Source organism: Theropithecus gelada, chromosome 16 (genome assembly GCF_003255815.1).
Source record: "Theropithecus gelada isolate Dixy chromosome 16, Tgel_1.0, whole genome shotgun sequence".
Taxonomy (NCBI): domain Eukaryota; kingdom Metazoa; phylum Chordata; class Mammalia; order Primates; family Cercopithecidae; genus Theropithecus; species Theropithecus gelada.
This window is the reverse complement of record NC_037684.1, coordinates 21,324,672-21,331,442: the sequence shown is the minus strand read 5'-3', so window position 1 is coordinate 21,331,442 and position 6,771 is coordinate 21,324,672.

Genomic DNA, 6,771 nt, shown 5'->3' with positions numbered 1-6,771 from the left:
ATTCTGGTATGTTGTATCTTTGTTCTCATTGGTTTCAAAGAACATCTTTATTTCTGCCTTCATTTCGTTATGTACCCAGTAGTCATTCAGGAGCAGGTTGTTCAGTTTCCATGTAGTTGAGTGGTTTTGATTGAGTTTCTTAGTCCTGAGTTCTAGTTTGATTGCACTGTGGTCTGAGAGACAGTTTGTTATAATTTCTGTTCTTGTACATTTGCTGAGGAGTGCTTTACTTCCAATTACGTGGTCAATTTTGGAATAAGTACGATGTGGTGCTGAGAAGAATGTATATTCTGTTGATTTGGGGTGGAGAGTTCTATAGATGTCTATTAGGTCTGCTTGCTGCAGAGATGAGTTCAATTCCTGGATATCCTTGTTAACTTTCTGTCTCGTTGATCTGTCTAATGTTGACAATGGAGTGTTGAAGTCTCCCATTATTATTGTATGGGAGTCTAAGTCTCTTTGTAAGTCTCTAAGGACTTGCTTTATGAATCTGGGTGCTCCTGTATTGGGTGCATATATATTTAGGATAGTTAGCTCTTCCTGTTGAATTGATCCCTTTACCATTATGTAATGGCCTTCTTTGTCTCTTTTGATCTTTGATGGTTTAAAGTCTGTTTTATCAGAGACTAGTATTGCAACCCCCGCTTTTTTTTGTTCTCCATTTGCTTGGTAAATCTTCCTCCATCCCTTTATTTTGAGCCTATGTATGTCTCTGCGTGTGAGATGGGTCTCCTGAATACAGCAGACTGATGGGTCTTGACTCTTTATCCAGTTTGCCAGTCTGTGTCTCTTAATTGGAGCATTTAGTCCATTTACATTTAAGGTTAAGATTGTTATGTGTGAACTTGATCCTGCCATTATGATATTAACTGGTTATTTTGCTCATTAGTTGATGCAGTTTCTTACTAGCCTCGATGGTCTTTACATTTTGGCATGTTTTTGAGATGGCTGGTACCGGTTGTTCCTTTCCATGTTGAGTGCTTCCTTCAGGGTCTCTTGTAAGGCAGGCCTAGTGGTGACAAAATCTCTAAGCATTTGCTTATCTGTAAAGGATTTTATTTCTCCTTCACTTATGAAACTTAGTTTGGCTGGATATGAAATTCTGGGTTGAAAATTCTTTTCTTTAAGAATGTTGAATATTGGCCCCCACTCTCTTCTGGCTTGGAGAGTTTCTGCCGAGAGATCTGCTGTGAGTCTGATGGGCTTCCCTTTGTGGGTAACCCGACCTTTCTCTCTGGCTGCCCTTAAGATTTTTTCCTTCATTTCAACTTTGGTGAATCTGGCAATTATGTGTCTTGGAGTTGCTCTTCTCGAGGAGTATCTTTGTGGCGTTCTCTGTATTTCCTGGATTTGAATGTTGGCCTGCCCTACTAGGTTGGGAAAGTTCTCCTGGATGATATCCTGAAGAGTGTTTTCCAACTTGGTTCCATTTTCCCCCTCACTTTCAGGCACCCCAATCAGACGTAGATTTGGTCTTTTTACATAATCCCATACTTCTTGCAGGCTTTGTTCATTTCTTTTTCTTCTTTTTTCTTTTGGTTTCTCTTCTCGCTTCATTTCATTCATTTGATCCTCAATTGCTGATACTCTTTCTTCCAGTTGATCGAGTCGGTTACTGAAGCTTGTGCATTTGTCACGTATTTCTCGTGTCATGGTTTTCATCTCTTTCATTTCGTTTATGACCTTCTCTGCATTAATTAGTCTAGCCGTCAATTCTTCCACTTTTTTTTCAAGATTTTTAGTTTCTTTGCGCTGGGTACGTAATTCCTCCTTTAGCTCTGAGAAATTTGATGGACTGAAGCCTTCTTCTCTCATCTCGTCAAAGTCATTCTCCGTCCAGCTTTGATCCGTTGCTGGCGATGAGCTGCGCTCCTTTGCCGGGGGAGATGCGCTCTTGTTTTTTGAATTTCCAGCTTTTCTGCCCTGCTTTTTCCCCATCTTTGTGGTTTTATCTGCCTCTGGTCTTTGATGATGGTGATGTACTGATGGGGTTTTGGTGTAGGTGTCCTTCCTGTTTGATAGTTTTCCTTCTAACAGTCAGGACCCTCAGCTGTAGGTCTGTTGGAGATTGCTTGAGGTCCACTCCAGACCCTGTTTGCCTGGGTAACAGCAGCAGAGGCTGCAGAAGATAGAATATTTCTGAACAGCAAGTGTACCTGTCTGATTCTTGCTTTGGAAGCTTCCTCTCAGGGGTGTACTCCACCCTGTGAGGTGTGGGGTGTCAGACTGCCCCTAGTGGGGGATGTCTCCCAGTTAGGCTACTCAGGGGTCAGGGACCCGCTTGAGCAGGGAGTCTGTCCCTTCTCAGATCTCAACCTCTGTGTTGGGAGATCCACTGCTCTCTTCAAAGCTGTCAGACAGAGTCGTTTGCGTCTGCAGAGGTGTCTGCTGCTTTGTTATTGTTTTCTGTGCCCTGCCCCCAGAGGTGGAGTCTACAGAGACAGGCAGGTTTCCTTGAGCTGCTGTGAGCTCCACCCAGTTGGAGCTTCCCAGCAGCTTTGTTTACCTACTTAAGCCTCAGCAATGGCGGGCGCCCCTCCCCCAGCCTCGCTGCTGCCTTGCCGGTAGATCACAGACTGCTGTAATAGCAATGAGGGAGGCTCCGTGGGTGTGGGACCCTCCCGGCCAGGTGTGGGATATGATCTCCTGGTGTGCCTGATTGCTCAAAGCGCAGTATTGGGGTGGGAGTTACCCGATTCTCCAGGTGTTGTGTGTCTCAGTTCCCCTGGCTAGGAAAAGGGATTCCCTTCCCCCTTGCGCTTCTCAGGTGAGGCAATGCCTCGCCCTGCTTCAGCTCTCGCTGGTCGGGCTGCAGCAGCTGACCAGTACCGATCGTCCGGCACTCCCCAGTGAGATGAACCCAGTACCTCAGTTGAAAATGCCGAAATCACCGGTCTTCTGTGTCGCTGGCGCTGGGAGTTGAAGACTGGAGCTGCTCCTATTCGGCCATCTTGCTCCGCCCCCTATAAATTATTTTTCCTTCCCAATACTTTCACTTCTAATTGCTTTTTATTGTCTTGTTGCTTTAGTTGGCAGTAATAGTAGAGATTTTTCATTCTGTTCCTGATCTTAAAGTGATTGATTCTATTATTTCACCTTAAGTCCAATAATTGCTATAGCCTTTTGGTAGGCAACCATTATCAGGTTAAGGATGATTCCTTCCATATTTAGTTTACTATGAATTTTATCTCTCCTGGGTATTTTATTTAATATATTTTTGAATTTATTGAAATGATCTCAGAATTTTTCTCCTTTAATCAATAAATGGGGTAAATTACATTAACAGAGTTTTCTAAAGTTAAACTTTCTGACATTGCTGGAATAAACACTACTTGTTCATACTCCTTAGGAAGGAGAATGACCCCCTTCTGCAAGTAAGGAGCTATCTGCTCCATTTCTTCAGATGTCATTCCTGGAAGAAGTCGCCTATACAGGAAAATTCAGGTTTATAGGAACCTAAAGCTTATTCAGTTTGGAGTCTGTCTCTAAAAATAAACTCATAGAATTATGAATACAAACTATGTAAAATTGAATATATATTTAAAATAGAAAAGAAACCATATAATAAATTACAAAATTTTATATAGCTGACAAATATAGTAAATACCACAGAATTGAGAAAAATAACTTTTTTATTCATGAACAACTTGATCATATGTCACCATAATACTTTAAGTTTTTATAACTTTTGACCACATACTCTTTAATAAATCACCTCTTTATGGGACAACAATTTAAAAAGATTTTCTATATAGAGTCTGGACAAATTCAGTCTTTTCTTTAGTATAAATAAACAAACATAGTTTTTTAACAATTACGTATATTGGGTATTCATAACAGTTGACAATTCTCAAACTTATTATCTCTGTTTCATATGTCTGCTACAGCTTTACTCTCTCTAAACACCAGAATTCTGACAAATTTTATTTTGCATGATATCCATAAAGGTGCTTGGTACATTTATAAGTATATAATCTGCATTATCTCATATATTCATGACAAGAAAACTTCTGTTTTGAAGAGGCATCATTAAGAAACAAATCCTCTACTTATAATTTTACACATGTGATATTGGGAAGAAATTTCCAGAGACTAGCTTATGGCTCCATAAAGTTCAAAGCTTATTTCTCTTCAATTTTTCACATATCGCCCTTATAGAGATTTGAGGCATACCTGCAAGACTACAATACCACTTTGATCCTCGTAGTTTTTCAACGTGGCATAGTGTATTAGTCTGTTCTCACACTGCTATAAAGAAATACCTGAGACTGGGTAATTTATAAATGAAAAAGGTTTGATTGGCTCACTGTTACACAGGTTATACAGGAAACATGATGCTGGCATCTGCTCGGCTTCTGGGGAAGCCTCAGGAAATGTGCAATCATGGAGGAAGGTGAAGAGGGAGCACACACAGAACACACATCGCATAGCTGGAGTAGGAGTGGGAGACGGTTGGGGAGATGCTATACACTTAAACAACCACCTCTCACAAAAACTCACTATCACGAGTACAGCACCAACAGGGAAATCCATCCCCATGATCCAATCACCTCCCACAGGTCCCACCTCCAACATAGGGGATTACAATTTGACATGAGAATTGGGCGGGGACACAGAGCCAAACCATATCACATAGTAAATCTTCACAGTTGGCAGGAAGATATTTCTGGAAGTCATTTCAACACTGAGGTGTTTGGCAATAATCTAACTATACACAGAAGTGACTCTGAAGCTCATAACTATATTTCACTAAATGCAAAATAAATGTATCTCGCAACTCCTCTTCCCCTTAAGTGGATTTCATAAATGGCCATGACTATATTACTATCAAATGGCACTAGGGAATACTAGTTTGGGTTGAGGAAACCTGATCTTAAAGATTGCAGCAAATATATCTTACTTAATCAATTTTACAGAAACATACGACCAGATGCCATTGCCAAGGCCCCTCTTGGGACCTTGGGAAGAATCTGTGCAAGGTAGGGGTCATGAAACTTGCATTTTATTAGCTTTATGGTTCACACATGCCTGGTCACGTTTATGCAATTAAAAACAAAGCAAAATGAAACTGAATATATAACATATGGCATTAGTAAGCTTGTGTGACATATTTCACAATGTGTTCCCCTTGCAGCCTTGCAAAGTGAGGACACACACTCAACTTTTCACAGAACATTTACCTCCAGACTGCTAATTAAAATAAGATGCCCATAAATCATGTCTCTGATAGAGCTTCTGCATGAGACAAAGGCAAGGAAAATTAACTTTAAGAAAATATCTGATAATTAAACTTTAATTTTCCTTCCCATCCCAAAAATTTGCTTGCTTTTCCTACAGATTGAAGTCAGTTATTTTTTTCTCCACACTCACATAACTCCCACTAATATTTGATTTTAATGAAATGCATATTACTAAATATTCTTGTATGTGATGATTCTCCACTTACTCATAGAGGGATGATAAACAACATTTTCTAAGTGCTTTGATCTCTAAACTGTTAATTTACTTTTGTTTTTATATGGAGGTCTTCGGAAATACTGAATAGATATTGTTGAACTTGCCCTCTGTTGGAAAAGAGTTCCACATTAAAAAAAAATTAATACATTAGCTCCATGTTCTCTCCAGAAAATGTTCAGATTTCTGAGAATAATTAAGGAACTCAATTAGGGAAACATTAAAAGAAACTATGAAACAGACAGTGTTTATCTTTCTTTTCTCAAATCTTCCCTTTCTGTGCACGTTCCCTCTTCCTTTTGTGTTCATTCTGGTAAGATGCGCGTAGTATTTATAGTGCTTCCCGCTTTTTTTTTTGGTGCGATTTTGGCTCACAGCAAGCTCCGCCTCCCAGGTTCAAGCCATTCTCCTGCCTCAGCCTCCTGAGTAGCTAGCTGGGACTACAGGCGTGTACCACCATGCCTGGCTATTTTTTTTTTTTTTTTTTTTAAATTTTAAGTAGAGACGGAGTTTCACCGTGTTAGCCAAGATGGTGTCGATCTCCTGACCTCGTGATCACCTCGCCTCGGCCTCCCAAAGTGCTGGGATTACAGGCGTGAGTCACCGTGCCCAGCCTTTCGTGTTATTTTAAATCCAGTTTTAGGGAAGCTTCTGATAGACTCCTGTGACTCAAGTATCAATTTCTAAACTATTCATTCCTGATGGTTTGTTTTTCACTGACATTTTTGCTGGATCCGTGAAGCTCAAAACACACAACAGAATAAACTAAGAATGATTATCTGAGAAAATGCTAAGAACAAGGAAATAAATGTCTGTTCCAAATATAACCATAAAGCATTTTAAATGAAATAGTTCTGATTTATTAAAAGAAAGATAAACAGCGAAGAGACATTTTTGAAGATGAGTGGATAGTAGAAAAAATAAAAACTTGAGGAAATATTGAGGTAATCACAGCTTTTCAAAAGTCAAAGGAAATTTAAAGTGGCAACAGATGAAACCACTCCAATTCCCAAATTCAGAATGACTAGGGTAAATAAACCTTCTCAAATAAACTTTGAAACAGCAAATACCTGAGGAGGGGAATTAGCTTTGCTCATCTGGAACCAAGAGACTATCAATCCTAGTGAATGAGAGGGCAGCTACCCTCTGTCCTAAGCATACGGTTGTATAAAATGCCAGACATTTTTATTAGGCATTTCAGCATTTTGTCCTGGGGATACAAATCACTGTACCTCGGCGGGGGAAAAGGAGCACATTGAAATGGGAATACTGTTGGTACTATGGGCCCCACATGTGTCCGAGCATCAATGTCACCTG